This window comes from Pseudophryne corroboree, chromosome 3, assembly GCF_028390025.1.
Source record: "Pseudophryne corroboree isolate aPseCor3 chromosome 3, aPseCor3.hap2, whole genome shotgun sequence".
Taxonomy (NCBI): Eukaryota; Metazoa; Chordata; class Amphibia; order Anura; family Myobatrachidae; genus Pseudophryne; species Pseudophryne corroboree.
This window is the reverse complement of record NC_086446.1, coordinates 408276630-408297928: the sequence shown is the minus strand read 5'-3', so window position 1 is coordinate 408297928 and position 21299 is coordinate 408276630. Positions and strand designations below refer to the sequence as shown.

At 48.3% G+C, this 21299-nt stretch overlaps 1 protein-coding gene across 2 annotated transcripts in view; it reads left to right on the top strand.

Moving 5' to 3' along the window:
- Positions 1-21299, top strand: part of RBL1 (RB transcriptional corepressor like 1) — a 436431-nt gene that overhangs the window by 94260 nt on the left and 320872 nt on the right. The window lies entirely within an intron of this gene.

The window sequence follows — 21299 nt, the reverse complement described above, 5'->3', positions numbered from 1 at the left end:
GAAGGACTTGGTACCCGGAACTTCAAGAGATGCTCACGGAGGATCCGTGGCCTCTACCTCTAAGAAGGGACCTGCTTCAGCAAGGACCCTGTCTGTTCCAAGACTTACCGCGGCTGCGTTTGACGGCATGGCGGTTGAACGCCGGATCCTGAAGGAAAAAGGCATTCCAGATGTAGTCATCCCTACCTTGATCAAAGCCAGGAAGGATGTAACTGCACAACATTATCACCGTATTTGGAGGAAATATGTTGCGTGGTGCGAGGCCAGGAAGGCCCCGACAGAGGAATTTCAACTAGGTCGTTTCCTGCATTTCCTGCAAACTGGACTGTCCATGGGCCTAAAATTAGGATCCATTAAGGTTCAAATTTCGGCCTTGTCGATTTTCTTCCAGAAAGAATTGGCTTCAGTTCCTGAAGTCCAGACTTTTGTAAAGGGGGTACTGCATATACAGCCTCCCTTTGTGCCTCCAGTGGCACCCTGGGATCTCAATGTGGTTTTGGGATTCCTAAAATCACATTGGTTCGAACCACTTGCCACAGTGGATTTAAAATATCTCACATGGAAAGTGGTAATGCTGTTGGCCCTGGCTTCAGCCAGGCGCATATCAGAATTGGCGGCTTTATCCTATAAAAGCCCTTACCTGATATTTCATTCGGATAGGGCGGAATTGAGGACTCGCCCTCAATTTCTCCCTAAGGTGGTTTCAGCGTTACACCTAAACCAACCTATTGTGGTGCCTGCGGCTACTGGGGACTTCGAGGATTCCAAGTTACTGGATGTAGTCAGGGCCCTGAAAATATATGTTTCCAGGACGGCTGGAGTCAGGAAATCTGACTCGCTGTTTATATTGTATGCACCCAACAAGCTGGGTGCTCCTGCTTCTAAGCAGACTATTGCTCGTTGGATTTGTAGTACAATTCAGCTTGCACATTCTGTGGCAGGCCTGCCACAGCCAAAAATCTGTCAATGCCCATTCCACAAGGAAGGTGGGCTCATCTTGGGCGGCTGCCCGAGGGGTCTCGGCTTTACAACTTTGCCGAGCAGCTACGTGGTCAGGGGAAAACACGTTTGTAAAATTCTACAAATTTGATACCCTGGCTAAGGAGGACCTGGAGTTCTCTCATTCGGTGCTGCAGAGTCATCCGCACTCTCCCGCCCGTTTGGGAGCTTTGGTATAATCCCCATGGTCCTGACGGAGTACCAGCATCCACAAGGACGTCAGAGAAAATAAGAATTTACTTACCGATAATTCTTTTTCTCGTAGTCCGTAGTGGATGCTGGGCACCCATCCCAAGTGCGGATTGTCTGCAATACTTGTACATAGTTATTGTTGCCAAAAATTCGGGTTTTGTTGTAGTGAGCCATCTGTTCTGGAGGCTCCTCATGTTATCATACTGTTAACTGGGTTTAGATCACAAGTTATATGGTGTGATTGGTGTGGCTGGTATGAGTCTTACCCGGGATTCAAAATCCTTCCTTATTGTGTACGCTCGTCCGGGCACAGTATCCTAACTGAGGCTTGGAGGAGGGTCATAGGGGGAGGAGCCAGTGCACACCAGGTAGTCCTAAAGCTTTTACTTTTGTGCCCAGTCTCCTGCGGAGCCGCTATTCCCCATGGTCCTGACGGAGTCCCAGCATCCACTACGGACTACGAGAAATAGAATTATCGGTAAGTAAATTCTTTTTTTTTTATACTGGCCCAATCCCTCCTAACTAAAGGTAGGGTGCAAGTTTTTAAAAGAAAAGATGGTAAATGCCCGATCCCACCTACGGGGGTGCAGGCTTTACCAGACGAAAAGACTGCATCCCCCTAATAAAAGGGGGGACAAAGTTCAGGAGTGGAGACAATGATTCCGGCTAAAGGGGTCTGCATCTCTATACAGGCGCCAACTGTAAGTACAGATTGTTTTTAAAATGGCCCCGCAGGCAGATTAGGTAGTATATTTATTTTATTTTCCCTATAGCAGCAGGGAGCTATTAGAGCTCACTTGGTAGGGCTTCAGACTTCCGTATGGTGGGTCACTGGATTGAGACCCTAGTGGACTAATTTAAATTAACTTTTTGTAATTATCTCCCCACTGGGCAGCGGTCACAGTGCTGGATCTCTTCAGCGGCAAGGCAAAGGAGGCGCCGCTACGGGACTGAGTGAGAACGGTCCCGTAGCGTCCATCACCAGGCCAGACAGTGGCGCCACTGCAGGACTTCGTGAGAACTGGTCCCGTAGCGTCCATCACCAGGGCAGACAGTGGCGCCGCTGCGGCACTGAATGAAATGGTCCCGTAGCGTGCGTCACCAGGAGGAGACAGAAGCGCCGCTGCTATGGGACATGGTGAGCGGTCCCGTAGCGTGCAACGCCGGAAGAGAGCCGCGTAGAGAAGGAAAGGATCCAGCGCCGCTACGGGACTTAGTGTGAAGCGGTCCCGTAGCGCGCGCGCCATAGACGCAGTTTTCAGCGCGGCTGAGGAGAGCCTTCAGCCGCGTGAACAGAAAAACCTCTGTTGACCCTGAGGTAAAAGAAAAAAGGAGGGCACTCAGCACATCCAGCGCGCCTCCCCATATGTTAAATTATATTCCTTGAGCTAATGGCCAGTCCATAAGACATTATGAAGTGACAGAAATTTTCAGTGTCTCCCATTTTAATTATCCCTACCTGGCGCCATCTACGGGGAAGGGTAAGCCCTCCCACTCGTATAACTATCAAGAGGGATGTTGTATGTGTGTCAATAGCTCCCTCTACTGGTGCCAACATATACCCAGAAATGTGAGATCTCCTGAACAAATGATTTTACCATACTATTTATATTTTCAAAGGACTTCTATTAGAAAGATCCTAAAGAAAATACAAGGAAGCAAGCGGATACCAACTCTACCATCGTAGCTGAGTTACGGTTTGATGTGTGGGGGTTGCATGTCGGCTGGTGTTTCACTTTATTTAATTTTTTATTTATATAAGTATATTTTTGTCCTGTTCTGGTTTCTATATAAAGAAGGGAACAGTAATTCCAGCTGAATCCGATAACTTTGCTTCCGTCGTCTCTCAAAGCCTTTCTCTTCCTAGTTTAAAGGGTGAAAGCGTCACGAAATTTCCTGGTAGGGGGTTTCCATGACAGGTTTAATGCAAAGACCTCCAACGGGACAGAGACCGGTTATGTTTGTACGTAATGTATCGAGATGAGCACGCGGGTTGGCAGTCCTGGGGTGTGCGATTCCTGCTTCGACAGGGACGCTCCACCTGGGAGCAGTGCTCCTGCTAGGACAAGGATAAAATCTCCAATGAGATACCGAAATCCCGCACGCAACAATCAGTGCTGCGGGATTCTCAAAGACGATGGAAAAATTTCTCATCAGGTTAACGCCTCTCGCACAAGTAGTAACTATGTACAGTACAAGGCGGTTAAAAGGCCTCTTCCTCTTGTACCGGAAACAAAGAAGGAAGAGGGCCTTCTCATTGATACTAAAGGTGATTTGATTGAATCTAACCTAGACGCCGATTTTCCAGAAGAGGACACTGCAATCACAACAATCTGTGATCCTAGACTTTAAGTAGAATAAGTAACGGAGCCAGTAGATTCGAATTGTTCGAATCCCAAAAGCGCGTTCAGCAGCGTTTCCCATTCCTAAATCCCTCCAGTCTCAAATAGAGGAGGTTTGGAACCAACTTGACTAACGTTTTCAATTTCCAAAAGGGGTTTCCAGTAACTTATCCCCTTCCTAAGGGTATAATGGATAAGTGTGAGATTCCGCCGGTAGTGGATGTGTTCCTAGGAAGGTTGTCAAAGAAGACAATCTTACCGTTACCTCATGTAACGACCTTAAGAGGTTGATGCAGCTTTAACGTCAATTTCTCTAACGTCCTAGTGGATGCTGGGGACTCCGAAAGGACCATGGGGGAATAGCGGCTCCGCAGGAGACTGGGCACAAAGTAAAAGCTTTAGGACTAGCTGGTGTGCACTGGCTCCTCCCCCTATGACCCTCCTCCAAGCCTCAGTTAGATTTTGTGCCCGAACGAGAAGGGTGCAATCTAGGTGGCTCTCCTGAGCTGCTTAGAGTAAAAGTTTAAATAGGTTTTTTATTTTCAGTGAGACCTGCTGGCAACAGGCTCACTGCATCGAGGGACTTAGGGGAGAGAAACGAACTCACCTGCGTGCAGAGTGGATTGGGTTTCTTAGGCTACTGGACATTAGCTCCAGAGGGACGATCACAGGCCCAGCCATGGATGGGTCCCGGAGCCGCGCCGCCGGCCCCCTTACAGATGCTGAAGCAAGAAGAGGTCCATAAATCGGCGGCAGAAGACTTTCCTGTCTTCATAAGGTAGCGCACTGCAGCTGTGCGCCATTGCTCTCAGCACACTTCACACTCCGGTCACTGAGGGTGCAGGACGCTGGGGGGGGGGGCGTCCTGGGAAGCAATGAATTTACCTTAGTTGGCGAAAAATACATCACATATAGCTCCTGGGCTATATGGATGTATTTAACCCCTGCCAGTTTTCCAGAAAAAAGCGGGAGTAGAGCCCGCCGTGAAGGGGGCGGGGCCTATCTCCTCAGCACACAGCACCATTTTTCCCACACAGCTCCGCTGGTAGGAAGGCTCCCAGAATCTCCCCTGCATCCTGCAACTACAGAAACAGGGTAAAAAAGAGAGGGGGGCACTTATTTGGCAAAATAACAGATATAAGCAGCTATAAGGGATAGACACTTATTGTAAGGTTGTCCCTATACATATATAGCGCTCTGGTGTGTGCTGGCAAACTCTCCCTCTGTCTCCCCAAGGGGCTAAGTGGGTCCTGTCCTCTATCGGAGCATTCCCTGTGTGTGTGCTGGGTGTCGGTACGTGTGTGTCGACATGTATGAGGAGGAAAATGATGTGGAGGCGGAGCAATTGCCTATAATGGTGATGTCACCCCCTAGGGAGTCGACACCTGAATGGATGGCCGTAATTAAGGAATTACGTGACAGTGTCGGCACGTTACAGAAAACTGTTGACGACATGAGACAGCCGGCAGCTCAGTTAGTGCCTGTCCAGGCGTCTCAAACACCGTCAGGGGCTATTAAACGCCCATTACCTCAGTGGGTCGACACGGACCCAGACACAGACACTGACTCCAGTGTCGACGGTGAAGAAACAAACGTATTTTCCAGTAGGGCCACACGTTACATGATCACGGCAATGAAGGAGGTTTTGCACATCTCTGATACTGCAAGTACCACAAAAAGGGGTATTATGTGGGGTGTGAAAAAACTACCCGTAGTTTTTCCTGAATCAGATGAATTGAATGAAGTGTGTGATGAAGCGTGGGTTACCCCCGACAGAAAACTGCTAATTTCTAAAAAATTATTGGCACTATATCCCTTCCTACCAGAGGTTAGGGCTCGTTGGGAAACACCCCCTAGGGTGGATAAGGCGCTCACACGCTTATCAAAACAAGTGGCGTTACCGTCTCCAGAAACGGCCGCCCTTAAGGAGCCAGCAGATAGGAGGCTGGAAAATATCCTTAAAAGTATATACACACATACTGGTGTTATACTGCGACCAGCAATCGCCTCAGCCTGGATGTGCAGTGCTGGGGTGGCTTGGTCGGATTCCCTGACTGAAAATATTGATACCCTGGACAGGGACAATATATTATTGACTATAGAGCATTTAAAGGATGCATTCCTATATATGCGAGATGCACAGAGAGACATTTGCACTCTGGCATCAAGAGTAAGTGCGATGTCCATTTCTGCCAGAAGAGGATTATGGACGCGACAGTGGTCAGGGGATGCGGATTCCAAACGGCATATGGAAGTATTGCCGTATAAAGGGGAGGAGTTATTTGGGGGCGGTCTATCGGACCTGGTGGCCACGGCAACGGCTGGGAAATCCACCTTTTTACCCCAAGTCACCTCGCAGCAGAAAAAGATACCGCCTTTTCAGGCTCAGTCCTTTCGTCCCCATAAGGGCAAGCGGGCAAAAGGCCACTCATATCTGCCCCGGGGCAGAGGAAGGGGAAAAAGACTACAACAGACAGCTTCTTCCCACGACCAGAAGCCCTCCCCCGCTTCTGCCAAGTCCTCAGCATGACGCTGGGGCCTTACAAGCGGACTCAGGCACGGTGGGGGCCCGTCTCAAGAATTTCAGCGCGCAGTGGGCTCACTCGCAAGTGGACCCCTGGATCCTGCAGGTAGTATCTCAGGGGTACAAATTGGAATTCGAGACGTCTCCCCCTCGCCGGTTCTTGAAGTCTGCTTTACCAACGTCTACCCCCGACAGGGAGGCGGTATTGGAAGCCATTCACAAGCTGTATTCCCAGCAAGTGATAATCAAGGTACCCCTCCTACAACAGGGAAAGGGGTATTACTCCACGATGTTTGTGGTACCGAAGCCGGACGGCTCGGTGAGACCCATTTTAAATCTGAAAACCTTGAACACTTACATAAAAAGGTTCAAGTTCAAGATGGAGTCACTCAGAGCTGTGATAGCGAACCTGGAAGAAGGGGACTACATGGTGTCTCTGGACATCAAGGATGCTTACCTCCATGTCCCAATTTGCCCTTCTCACCAAGGGTACCTCAGGTTTGTGGTACAGAACTGTCAAGACTAGGCCAGGTGTCAGTGCATCAGTGCACAAGGGTCCTGGGAAAGATGGTGGCTTCTTACGAAGCGATTCCATTCGGCAGATTCCACGCAAGAACTTTTCAGTTGGATCTGCTAGACAAATGGTCCGGATCGCATCTTCAAATGCATCAGCGGATAACCCTGTCTCCAAGGACAAGGGTGTCTCTCCTGTGGTGGTTACAGAGTGCTCATCTCCTAGAGGGCCGCAGATTCGGCATTCAGGATTGGGTCCTGGTGACCACGGATGCCAGCCTGAGAGGCTGGGGAGCAGTCACACAGGGAAAAAATTTCCAGGGCTTGTGGTCAAGCATGGAAACGTCACTTCACATAAATATCCTGGAACTAAGGGCCATTTACAATGCCCTAAGTCAGGCAAGGCCTCTGCTTCAGGGTCAGCCAGTATTGATCCAGTCGGACAACATCACGGCAGTCGCCCACGTAAACAGACAGGGCGGCACAAGAAGCAGGAGGGCAATGACGGAAGTGGCAAGGATTCTTCGCTGGGCGGAAAATCATGTGATAGCACTGTCAGCAGTGTTCATTCCGGGAGTGGACAACTGGGAAGCAGACTTCCTCAGCAGACACGATCTTCACCCGGGGGAGTGGGGACTTCACCCGGAAGTCTTCCACATGATTGTAAACCGTTGGGAAAAACCAAAGGTGGACATGATGGCGTCTCGCCTCAACAAAAAACTGGACAGATATTGTTCCAGGTCAAGGGACCCTCAGGCAATAGCTGTGGACGCTCTGGTAACACCGTGGGTGTACCGGTCAGTGTATGTGTTCCCTCCTCTTCCTCTCATACCAAAAGTACTGAGAATCATAAGAAGGAGAGGAGTAAAGACTATACTCGTGGCTCCGGATTGGCCAAGAAGGACTTGGTACCCGGAAATTCAAGAGATGCTCACGGAAGACCCGTGGCCTCTACCTCTAAGACAGGACCTGCTCCAGCAGGGACCATGTCTGTTCCAAGACTTACCGCGGCTGCGTTTGACGGCATGGCGGTTGAACGCCGGATCCTGAAGGAAAAAGGCATTCCGGATGAAGTCATCCCTACCCTGATCAAAGCCAGGAAGGATGTAACCGTACAACATTATCACCGTATTTGGCGTAAATATGTTGCGTGGTGCGAGGCCAGGAAGGCCCCTACGGAGGAATTTCAACTGGGTCGATTCCTGCATTTCCTGCAAACAGGACTGTCTATGGGCCTCAAATTAGGGTCCATTAAGGTTCAAATTTCGGCCCTGTCGATATTCTTCCAAAAAGAACTAGCTTCTGTACCTGAAGTTCAGACGTTTGTCAAGGGAGTACTGCATATACAGCCTCCTTTTGTGCCTCCAGTGGCACCTTGGGATCTCAATGTAGTGTTGGGATTCCTAAAATCACATTGGTTTGAACCACTCACCACTGTGGACTTGAAGTATCTCACTTGGAAAGTGGTAATGCTGTTAGCCTTGGCTTCAGCCAGGCGTGTATCAGAATTGGCGGCTTTATCCTATAAAAGCCCTTACCTAATTTTTCATACGGACAGGGCAGAATTGAGGACTCGTCCTCAATTTCTCCCTAAGGTGGTTTCAGCATTTCACTTAAACCAACCTATCGTGGTGCCTGCGGCTACTAGGGACTTGGAGGATTCCAAGTTGCTGGACGTAGTCAGGGCCCTGAAAATATATGTTTCCAGGACGGCTGGAGTCAGAAAATCTGACTCGCTGTTTATCCTGTATGCACCCAACAAGCTGGGTGCTCCTGCTTCTAAGCAGACGATTGTTCGTTGGATTTGTAGTACAATTCAGCTTGCACATTCTGTGGCAGGCCTGCCACAGCCAAAATCTATAAAAGCCCATTCCACACGGAAAGTGGGCTCATCTTGGGCGGCTGCCCGAGGGGTCTCGGCTTTACAACTTTGCCGAGCAGCTACTTGGTCAGGGGCAAACACGTTTGCTAAATTCTACAAATTGGATACCCTGGCTGAGGAGGACCTGGAGTTCTCTCATTCGGTGCTGCAGAGTCATCCGCACTCTCCCGCCCGTTTGGGAGCTTTGGTATAATCCCCATGGTCCTTTCGGAGTCCCCAGCATCCACTAGGACGTTAGAGAAAAAAAGAATTTACTTACCGATAATTCTATTTCTCATAGTCCGTAGTGGATGCTGGGCGCCCATCCCAAGTGCGGATTGTCTGCATTACTTGTACATAGTTATTGTTACAAAAATCGGGTTATTGTTGTTGTGAGCCATCTTTTCAGAGGCTCCTTCTGTTATCATGCTGTTAACTGGGTTCAGATCACAAGTTGTACGGTGTGATTGGTGTGGCTGGTATGAGTCTTACCCGGGATTCAAAATCCTTCCTTATTGTGTAAGCTCGTCCGGGCACAGTATCCTAACTGAGGCTTGGAGGAGGGTCATAGGGGGAGGAGCCAGTGCACACCAGCTACTCCTAAAGCTTTTACTTTGTGCCCAGTCTCCTGCGGAGCCGCTATTCCCCCATGGTCCTTTTGGAGTCCCCAGCATCCACTACGGACTATGAGAAATAGAATTATCGGTAAGTAAATTCTTATTTTTTGTGGCAGGTGCAGCACAGAGACCTACGGTCATCTGCGCGTGGGTTAACCAGGCCATGGGAGCATGGTCTGGGCGCATAGTACAGGCTATTTAGGGGGAAAATGGCTTGGAAGAAATTACCCAACTGGCGGAACACATTCGAGATTCACCTTCACACTTGTGTCAAGCGTCTAGGGATATTCACAGGATAGCACCGCGCATCTCTGCATCAGCCATATCGGCTAGACGGACTGAGACTGGCGTGGAGACTGACACCAAGGGGCGGTAGAATCCACCCCCTTTGAGGATGAGATGTTTTTCGGTCCAGTGTTGGACAAATGGATTTCGCAAGCTACAGCATCCACTTGTCTGCCTACCCCTTATACAAGAACCACTACACAGGTTAGGAGAGGTTATTCAGGACCAGCGTGTAATTCCTTTAGATCCCAGACCTTGCGAGCCCGAGGAAGAGGTTTCAGTACACAAGTACGTGAGGGCAGAGGTAGAGGCCGCTCACAGGCAGCCAGAAGGCGGGATGAATCTGCTGACAGGACCGTGGCAGGACGGTCTCCCGGCTCGCCTGGTATTCTCCTTGGTGGGCGAAAGTTTGGAGTTGCCTCGGTGCCCTCAGAAACAATAAGCGCTGCTGCCAGCAATGGAAAGATTGCTACGTTCAGAGGTCATTATCCCGGTTGCCGCCTCTTAGTGAGGAACGGCTCTCTACTCTAATCATTTTGTCATGCCAAAGTCAGACGGGACAGTCAGGCGGATACTCAATTTAAATGTTTTAAACCGGTCTCTAAGTGTCTACAAATTCAAGCTGGAATCAATCCAGTCGATCATTGCAGGCTTAGAACATTTAGATCTGCATATCCCACTCTGGGCCCCTCACCAGGCTTACTTATGGTTCGCACTGCTGATGGATCGCTACCAAATCAGGGCCTTGCCGTTCAGTCTATCATTGGGACTGTTGAAAGTCACGATTAGTCCTTATATAGACTACATGCTAATCAATGCATCCTATCGAGACCAGTTGATCAGGGATGTTCAGACATCCCATCCATTTCTCTTTCAACAGGGGGAGATTGTGAATTTCCAGAGATCCAACCTCATGCCAACTCAACGGATTCAATTCCTCGGTCTCCTCTAGGATAGGGTACTACTGAGCGTATTCCTACCAAAGAACAAGGTCCAGGACTTACAGAGAGTAGTGGCTCAGGTACTGAGGTCACAAACTGTTTTCTACACCTCTGTGGAATTTTTGGGGAAAAAATTGCCAGTACGGCAGACTTCATTCCCGTCCATTACGGATGGACCTCATTGCTCGGGAAAAAAGTAGCAGGTGTACTTATCTCACACTAGCTCAACCTGTAATAACCAGGGGCGTTTAGCATATTCCTTGCCAGGGCTATGAGCTTACCCACCGCATCAAGGTAGCCTCTCATTGCTCATGGAGCAAGGTCACACTGGCTTCTACGTCGAAAAATCCGACTCCCACCACGCATACGCACCTCATTACTTTACTGGTCGTTGCACAGTAATATTGCAGCAGCCTAGAGATTCGGCATTTGGGATTGGAGGATCCTGACAACAGACGCCAACCTCAGAGGTTGGGGTGCCATCTTAGAGTAGCATTAGTTTCAGAGCAGTTGGACGCTACTGGAGAATAACCCTTTCTTGGCCACAGGCCAAGTCATGGGTCAACACATAAGGATGCAGTCGGACAACGTCACGACAGCGGCATACTTAAACCGTCAAGGAGGAAAAAGGAGCGGAATGGCGTTAAAGGAAGCCACAAAGAATGTATCCAGGAGTGGACACATTAACAGTTTCTTGGTGTTACAGGAAGGTTTACATTTTTCCACCTTTCCAACTCATACCTAGGATTCTGTAAGAGGTTGAAGCGAGAGCAAGTGTCGGCGATTCTCATCGCACCAGATGGACCCTGCAGGAGTTGGTACTCAGACCTGCGTGGGTTACTAACAGAAGATCCTTGAAGGTTACCTCAGAGAGGGGATCTGCTCTCTCATGGACTGTTCCAACTCCCAGAAACTGCGCTTAACTGTGCGGCTATTGAATCCCGAATCTTATGAAGCAGCGGGATACCAAGAACGGTCATTCTACGATGATTGACGCTAGAAAGCCGGTCACGGCCATACACTACTACGAGGTCCTAGGACTGGTGTCAAGAGCGTGGGTGGAATTCGACGAACTTCCACTTATCCAGACCTACTTTTCCTCTAGGCAGGTCTGGAGGTAGGACTGAGGCTGGGCTCTCTGAAGGGTCAAGCTTCAGTTCTCTCCATCCTCTTTCAACAGCGGTTCGCATCCTTGCCAGAGGTTCAAACCTTTTTACAAGAGGACCTCCTAATGCGCCTTGGGACTTGCATTTGGTGTTGAAATTTTTTGTTATCCAACTTTTGAGCCGTGATCAAGACAGACCTGAAATATCTCTCTTGGACGGTCACATTAATTCTTGCCTTGGCTCCGGCCAGGCGGGGTTTCTGGGTTGGGAGCCTTATCGGGTAAGAGGTGTGTGTGTGTGTTTTTTTTTTTTTTTTTTAAAGGTTTCCTGAGGATAGGACAGCACTCGGTACAAGAGCAGCTTTCCTTCCTCAAGTTCTTTCGGAGTTCGCGTAACCCAACCAATTGTGTTACCATAATTCTAAGATCACACAGACGTGTCCTGGGATGTTGTCCGAGTGTTCCGGGTATGCGTACAACTTGCGTCGTCCTTCAGAAAGTCGGACCTTTTTGTTTGTTTTTATAATGGGCCATGGAAGGTTTGGCCAGCATCTAAACGATCTTTGTCTAACTGGACTAGCTTTTCCATTCCGAGGCCTATATTTCCTGTGGTAAACAGTTTCCGGTTCAGACGGGTGTTCCTACAACCCGATCACTGGGTGCCTCATGGACGGCACCCAGAGGTGTTTCCACTAACTCAACTTTGCAGAGCGGCGACGTTGTCCTCAACCCACACGTTCGTGAAATTTTACAAGTTGATACCTTTGCGTCCGAAGTTCGGACGTTTAATTTTGCAGGCTACCGACAGCACTCCCTCCCTGGGGGATAACTTTGGGACATCCCCTAATGTCTAAAGAGTGCTCCTGTGTTCCCTAGTGGATGAAAGAGAAAAGAGGATTTTGGTACTTACTGATAAATCCATTTCTCTGAATCCTCTAGGGGACACTGGATGCCCGCCTCGGTGCTGTCAGCCTGCTGTGTTCAAAGTTCTTGTTCGTACAAACAGCGAAGGTTTTTAGGTTAAGAGGTTCCTGGATGCTGTTTGATAGGTTGTACGGTTCGGTTCCTCGCCATGTGCTATAGTATCATGTCCTATTCTCGCAGTCAAATTTTCCAAACTGAGGGAGGAGGGATGTGAAGGGGGAGGAGCTGGCTGTGCAGACAATGCTAATTTTAGATTGTGCCACACCTCCGGTTGCAAGCTTCACACCCCTAATGTCTAAAGAGTGCTCCAGTGTCCCCTAGAGGATTCAGAGAAATGGATTTATCGGTAAGTACAAAAATCCTCCCCCCCCCCCCCCCCCCCAATTCCAGGCCCTATCATCCAGACTGTCAACAGCTCCCACGGTGTTCCCCAAGCTCATGGAGGTGATGGCGGCTCACCTCCGGCTACAGGGAATTTGAATACTCCCTTACCTAGACGACTTCCTGCTTCTGGCGCAGTCTCCGGAGGTACTGTACCGTCACCTACTGGTGACAATGTTCTTCTGCAGCATCACGGATGGCTGATCAATTGGGCATTCAAATGTTTAAGGGCCTTCTACAGGGTGTGTGTCGGATATACTAGAAGGTCCAGCAGATGTTACCAGGCTTTGGCCGGAACACGGTGAGAAAGTAAGGCATCGGTTCCACTTAGCTCGATGGAATACGGACACAGCTGCACTGTTTTGGGAGGAGACCACCAAACAGTAGCTGACGCGGCTCCCACCGTGGGTGCACCAGCGCTAGGCCTTAGGGATCATAGGCTCCAGGAATAGCATGAGGCCACGATCCCTAGGGTTGATGTCAGCAGGGGGAGTCGGACGCTCTCCTGGTCGCCCCTCCTCCCGGTTCATGACCAGTTTCCTCAGAGTCTCCCGCCATGAACTGTTTCCTCTCTTCCGTCCCAGACGCTGTGCACGTAGGTACCCGGTCGCAGCGTAGGCGGCTGTGTGATGGGTGCATCTGTTCACTGAGCGTCTGTGTTCACTGTAGGTTCATGGAGCAGCAGTGTACACTAGTAGTGTCTGGATCCACTCAGCGTTCGCTAACGTATTGATTGATCCTGGAAGCAAGGTGAGTGTCCCTGTATCCCACTCTACTGAGTACGGGTTATACAGCACTAAATCTCTATCTACCTTTTGAGTACGAATAGTTATATAAGTGCTTATTGCATATGAGTCTGTATACATTTACTACTGTTTCTTTGCGTCTGAATAAGTTAGATCCATTCAAATATGATCCGTAATATGTTCTCCTACATACTTAAAAATGTGTTTTGTAGTTGATGATGTGCTCATATTGCTAATTATACTAATGTATAACATGTGACTGCTAGTGTGATTGCTAACTTTACTATATGTCTGTCAGTTTGTTTTTCTGATCCTCAATGCTGGTGCATGGGTAGGGTCAGATTGTATGTCACTTTAGAAACTTTAAAGTGATTGCAGTCACAAATTGTGTAGTATACTGTGAAAGTGCTGATTATCATGTCTAAGAGCGGCAAAGGTGAGGAAGGTACACTCACAGCAACACCAACACTCAAAGCATGTTTGTCTTGCAAAACTGTATTATCCTCTCAGGATCTGGTTCAGGATGGTTTTTGTGCAAATTGTTTTAGTTTTCAGCAAAGTACAAGGCAGATCCCTGTACAACGTCGGGTACAGATGGATCCACCTTGGGCTATGTTTGCACAGACCTTAAAATCCAGTATAGCTGAATGGATAATTCCTACAGCTTCTGTACCAGGAATAGGTTACACTATTAACCCTTACATGCAGCTCCCTACCTACGGTATATCACTTCAACCAGCAGCTCCTCAAAAGAAACAAGCTGATAAACTGATGGTAAGTAAATCTTCACCTTCACAGGCTACACATGAGGCAGAGGAGGATTCATCGGAAGATGAAAGCTCAATTAATTTTACTTCGGCATACGAAGAGGAGGAAGAAGGTCTTAGCTCAGTGAATATAGAGTATATATATATATATATATATATATATATATATATATATATATATATATATATATATATGTTAATTAAATCCATTCTATCCTTAGAGGATTCAGCAGAGCCTGTGTTAAAAACCAAGGCACCTGTGTTTAAACGTCCCAAAACAGTTAAAACTGAGTTTCCAGGGTCAGATCAGCTGACGAAAATCATGGAAGAGGCTTGGGCTACACCCAATAAGAAGTTTAGAATTCCTAAAAAATGGGATTCCAATTATCCTCTTCCAGCTGGAGATTGTATAAAAAGGGAGGTGGCTCCTAAAGCAGATACGCATGTGATTTGATTAGTGTGAAAATCTATATTACCTTTGCCTTCAACATCATTAAATGATGTCATGGATAAGAGAGTGGATGGGTTTTTAAAAACCATATTTTCCTTGTCTGGGTCAGTCATAAGGCCAGCCATGGCTTCAACTTGGATGACAAAGGCAGTGGCTGCCTGGGCTGATACATTGGAGGGGGATTTTTCTGTAACTTCTAGAGAGCAAAAATCCCATATAGCTCATATAAAACAGGCTGCAATATTCTTGGAAGAAGCAGCATTAGATAATGGTACTACTTCAGGGCATCAGCTTTAACAATAGCTGCTCGCAGAGCAGTTTGGTTACGTACGTGGAAAGCTGATTCAGAATCTAAGAATGTTTTGGAATCTTTGCCTTTTTCTGGAAATAATCTTTTTGGTAAAGAACTGACAGATATGCTGGAGTCCGAAGCAGACTCCAAAAAGGTCAAGTTTCCTTCCACATACAACTTCAAACCTTTCGGTCTTGAGGAAAAGCTAGGGGAAAAAGGGATCGCAAGCAGCCCCAATACAACAAGTCTGGTAAGTCAAAAAAAGCATTGGGCTACCAGAGGGCCAGCTTCCAAATCAGAAGACAAGCTATCAGCCTGATGGTGCGGGCCTCCTCCTGGGGTATCCCGGGCAGGCGGCCGACTTCTGCAATTTGCACAGATCTGGCAGCAGTCTACAACAGATGCCTGGGGGCAGGAAGCGGTAGCTCTAGGTTATGCTTTCCCCTTTTAGAAGCATCCTCTAAGGTTTTTTTGTACCAGCCAGTCTCTGGTAGAGACGAAGGCCAGGTCTTTGCAAGAAGCATTTCAGAAATTGCTTCAGTCAGGAGTAGTCATTCCAGTTCCCCCTGCACAACGATGACAGGGTTTTTACTCCAACCTGTTTTTTGTTCAGAAGCCAAATGGGTAATTTTGGCCCATTCTCAATCTTAAAATGCTAAACATACATTTAGTTACCTCTGTTTCACATGGAGACATTACGTTCCATAGTCTTGGCCATGGAGCCAGGGGATTATATGGTATCTCTGGATATATAGGATGCTTACCTACATGTTTCTATAGCACTGTCTCATCAGTGTTCTCTCAGGTTTGCTATCCTCCCAACAGCAATTTCAGTTCCAGGTTCCACCCATTGGGTTAGCCACAGCCCCCAGAGTATTTTACAAAGATTATGGTGGTTATGGCAGCTTATCTCCGCCAGCAGGGGATAAGAATTTTTCCATACCTCAACAATCTTTTAATCCTGGCACAGTCACAGGAGTTGCTCCTATGTCATCTCCAACAGACAGTAACATGTCTGCAGAGGCACGGGTGGCTCATAAATTGGGTATAATCGTCTCTAGTTCCGTCACAACGGATGACTCACTTGAGGGCTGTACTGGATTCAGGTCTGCAGAGTATTTCTCTATCGTCCTAAGTGGATGCTGGGGTTCCTGAAAGGACCATGGGGAATAGCGGCTCCGCAGGAGACAGGGCACAAAAAAGTAAAGCTTTTACCAGATCAGGTGGTGTGCACTGGCTCCTCCCCCTATGACCCTCCTCCAGACTCCAGTTAGATTTTGTGCCCGAACGAGAAGGGTGCAATCTAGGTGGCTCTCCTAAAGAGCTGCTTAGAGAAAGTTTAGCTTAGGTTTTTTACTTTACAGTGAGTCCTGCTGGCAACAGGATCACTGCAACGAGGGACTTAGGGGAGAAGTAGTGAACTCACCTGCGTGCAGAGTGGATTTGCTGCTTGGCTACTGGACACTAGCTCCAGAGGGACGATCACAGGTACAGCCTGGATGGTCACCGGAGCCGCGCCGCCGGCCCCCTTGCAGACGCTGAAGAGAGAAGAGGTCCAAAATCGGCGGCTGAAGACTCCTGAGTCTTCATAAAGGTAGCGCACAGCACTGCAGCTGTGCGCCATTTTCCTCTCAGCACACTTCACACAACAGTCACTGAGGGTGCAGAGCGCTGGGGGGGGCGCTCTGAGAGGCAAATAAAAACCTTATTAGAGGCAAAAAATACCTCACATATAGCCCACAGAGGCTATATGGAGATATTTAACCCCTGCCTAACTTCAAAAATAGCGGGAGACGAGCCCGCCGAAAAAGGGGCGGGGCCTATCTCCTCAGCACACAGCGCCATTTTCTCTCACAGAAAAGCTGGAGAGAAGGCTCCCAGGCTCTCCCCTGCACTGCACTACAGAAACAGGGTTAAAACAGAGAGGGGGGGCACTGATTTTGGCGATATTGTATATATATAAAAGATGCTATAAGGGAGAAACACTTATATAAGGTTGTCCCTATATAATTATAGCGTTTTTGGTGTGTGCTGGCAGACTCTCCCTCTGTCTCCCCAAAGGGCTAGTGGGTCCTGTCCTCTGTCAGAGCATTCCCGGTGTGTGTGCTATGTGTCGGTACGTGTGTGTCGACATGTATGAGGACGATGTTGGTGAGGAGGCGGAGAAATTGCCTGTAATGGTGATGTCACTCTCTAGGGAGTCGACACCGGAATGGATGGCTTATTTAGAGAATTACGTGAGAATGTCAACACGCTGCAAGGTCGGTTGACGACATGAGACGGCCGACAATCTATTAGGACCGGTCCAGGCGTCTCAGAAACACCGTCAGGGGTTTTAAAAACGCCCATTTACCTCAGTCGGTCGACACAGACACAGACACGGACACTGAATACAGTGTCGACGGTGAATAAACAAACGTATTTCTCATTAGGGCCACACGTTAAGGGCAATGAAGGAGGTGTTACGTGTTTCTGATACTACAAGTACCACAAGAAAGGGTATTATGTGGGAGTGAAAAAACTACCTGTAGTTTTTCCTGAATCAGATAAAATAAAATGAAGTGTGTGAGGATGCGTAGGGTTACCCCGATAGCAAATATTGGCGTTATACCCTTTCCCGCCAGAAATTAGGGTACGTTGGGAAACACCCCTTAGGGTGATAAGGCGCTCACACGCTTATCAAGTGGCGTTACCGTCTCCAGATACGGCCGCCCTCAAGGAGCCAGCTGATAGGAAGCTGGAAAAATATCCTAAAAAGTATATACACACATACGGTGGTTATACTGCGACCAGCGATCGCCATCAGCCTGGAGATGCAGTGCTGGGTTGGCTTGGTCGGATTCCCTGACTGAAAATATTTTATTCATGTAGAGCATTTAATAGGATGCATTCTATATATATGTATGTGAGATGCACAGAGGGATATTTGCTCTCTGGCATCAAGATAAGTGCGTTGTCCATATCTCCCAGAAGATGTCAGGGACACGACAGTGGTCAGGTGATACAGATCCCATACGGCAGATGGAAGTATTGCTGTATAAAGGGAAGGAGTTATTTGGGGGTCGGTCCATCGGACCTGGGGACCACAGCAACAGCTGGGAAATCCAACCTTTTTTACCCCAAGTTACATCTCAGCTAAAAAAGACACCGTCTTTTCAGCCTCAATCTTTCCTTTCCCATGAGGGCATGCAGGCAAAAGGCCAGTCATATCTGCCCAGACATAGAGGTAAGGGAAGTAGACTGCAGCAGGCAGCCCTTTCCCAGGAAAAGAAGCCCTCCACCGCGTCTGCCAAGTCCTCAGCATGACGCTGGGGCCGTGCAAGCGGACTCAAGGTGGGGGGGTAGTCTCAAGAGTCTCAGGGCGCAGTGGGATCACTCGCAAGTTGACCCCTAGATCGTACGAGTATTATCCCAGGGGTAAAGATTGGAGAGTCGAGACATCTTCTCCTCGCAGGTTCCTGAAGTCTGCTTTACCAACGGCTCCCTCCGACAGGGAGGCAGCATTGGAAACAATTCACAAGCTGTATATCCAGCAGGTGATAATCAAAGTACCCCTCCTACGACAAGGAAAAGGGTATTATTTTTCCACACTATATGGTGGTACTGAAGCCAGACGGCTTGGTGACACATAGTCTAAATCTAAAATGTTTTGAACACTTACATAAAAGGTTCAAATCGAGATAAAGTCACTCAGAGCAGTGATAGCGAACCGGAAAAAAGGGGACTATATGGTGTCCCTGGACATCAAGGATTACCTCCATGTCCAAATTTTGTCCTTCTCATCAAGGGTACCTCTGGTTCGTGGTACAGAACTGTCAATATCAGTTTCAGACGATGCCGTTTGAATTATCCACGGCACCCCGGGCCTTTTTACCAAGGTAATGGCCGAAAAGATGTTTCTTCAAAGAAAAAAGGCATCTAAATTATCCCTTACTTGCACGACCTAAAAAGGGCAAGTTCCAGAGAACAGTTGGAGGTCGGAAGAGCACTATCTAAAGTAGTTCTTCGACGGCACGACTGGATTCTAAATATTCCAAGAATCGCAGCTGTTTTCCGACGATACGTCTGCTGTTCCTAGGGATGATTCTGGACACGGTTCAGAAAAAGGTTTTTCTTCCCGAGGAAAAAGCCAAGGAGTTATCCGACCTGTCAGGAACCTCCTAAAACCAGGAAAGGTGTCTGTACATCAATGCACAAGAGTCCTGGGAAAAATGGTGGCTTTTTACGAAGCAATTCCATTCGGCAGATTCCATGCAAGAATTTTCCAAAGGGATCTGTTGGACAAATGGTCAGGGTCGCATCCTCAGATGCACCTGCGAATAACCCTGTCGCCAAGGACAAGGGTATATCTTCTGTGGTGGTTGCAAAAGGCTCATCTATTGGAGGGCCGCAGATTCGGCATACAGGATTTGATCCTGGTGACCACGGACGCCAGCCTGAGAGGCTGGGGAGCAGTCACACAAGGAAGAAACTTCCAGGGGGTATGGACGAACCTGGAAAAGTCTCTTCACATAAACATTCTGGTACTAAGAGCAATCTAAAATGCTCTAAGCCAGGCGGAACCACTCCTGCAAGGAAAACCGGTGTTGATTCAGTCGGACAACATCACGGCGGTCGCCCATGTAAACAGACAGGGCGGCACAAGAAGCAGGAGTGCAATGGCAGAAGCTGCCAAGATTCTTCGCTGGGCGGAAAATCACGTAATAGCACTGTCAGCAGTGTTCTTCCCGGGCGTGGACAACTGGGAAGCAGACTTCCTCAGCAGACACGATATTCACCCGGGAGAGTGGGGTCTTCATCCAGAAGTCTTCCACATGCTAATAAACTGTTGGGAAAGACCAATGGTAGACATGATGGCGTCTCGCCTCAACAAGAAACTGGACAAGTATTGCGCCAGGTCAAGAGATCCACAGGCAATAGCTGTGGACGCACTGGTAACACCTTGGGTGTACAAATCAGTATATGTGTTTCCTCCTCTGCCTCTCATACCAAAGGTATTGAAGATTATACGGTGAAGAGGAGTAAGAACAATACTAGTGGCTCCGGATTGGCCAAGAAGGACTTGGTACCCGGAACTTCAAGAGTTGGTCACGGACGACCCGTGCCCTCTACTTCTGAGAAGGGACCTGCTACAACAGGGTCCCTGTCTCTTTCAAGACTTACCGCGGCTGCGTTTGACGGCATGGCGGTTGAACGCCAGATCCTAAAAGGGAAAGGCATTCCAGAAGAAGTCATTCCTACCTTGATTAAGGCAAGGAAGGAAGTCACCGCGAAACATTATCACCGCATTTGGCGAAAATATGTCGCGTGGTGCGAGGATCGGAGTGTTCCGACGGAGGAATTTCAACTGGGTCGTTTCCTACATTTCCTACAATCAGGATTGTCTATGGGTCTCAAATTGAGATCTATTAAGGTTCAAATTTCGGCCCTGTCAATATTCTTCCAAAAAGAATTGGCCTCAGTTCCTGAGGTACAGACTTTTGTTAAAGGAGTACTGCATATACAGCCTCCTGTGTTGCCTCCGGTGGCACCGTGGGATCTAAATGTAGTTTTAGATTTCCTCAAATCCCATTGGTTTGAACCATTGAAAAAGGTGGATTTTAAATATCTCACATGGAAAGTGACTATGTTACTGGCCCTGGCTTCCGCCAGGAGAGTATCTGAATTGGCGGCTTTATCTTATAAAAGCCCTTATCTAATCTTCCATTCGGATAGGGCAGAACTGAGGACTCGTCCGCATTTTCTCCCTAAGGTGGTATCAGCGTTTCACCTGAACCAACCTATTGTGGTGCCTGCGGCCACTGGCGACTTGGAGGACTCCAAGTTGTTGGACGTTGTCAGAGCCTTAAAAATATACATTTCAAGGACGGCTGAAGTCAGAAAATCTGACTCGCTGTTGATACTATATGCACCCAACAAGTTGGGTGCCCCTGCTTCTAAGCAGACGATTGCTCGTTGGATTTGTAACACAATTCAACTTGCTCATTCTGTGGCAGGCCTGCCACAGCCTAAATCTGTTAAGGCCCATTCCACAAGGAAGGTGGGCTCATCTTGGGCGGCTGCCCGAGGGGTCTCGGCATTACAATTCTGCCGAGCAGCTACGTGGTCGGGGGAAAACACGTTTGTAAAATTCTACAAATTTGATACCCTGGCAAAAGAGGACTTGGAATTCTCTCATTCGGTGCTGCAGAGTCATCCGCACTCTCCCGCCCGTTTGGGAGCTTTGGTATAATCCCCATGGTCCTTTCAGGAACCCCAGCATCCACTTAGGACGATAGAGAAAATAAGAATTTACTTACCGATAATTCTATTTCTCGGAGTCCGTAGTGGATGCTGGGCGCCCATCCCAAGTGCGGATT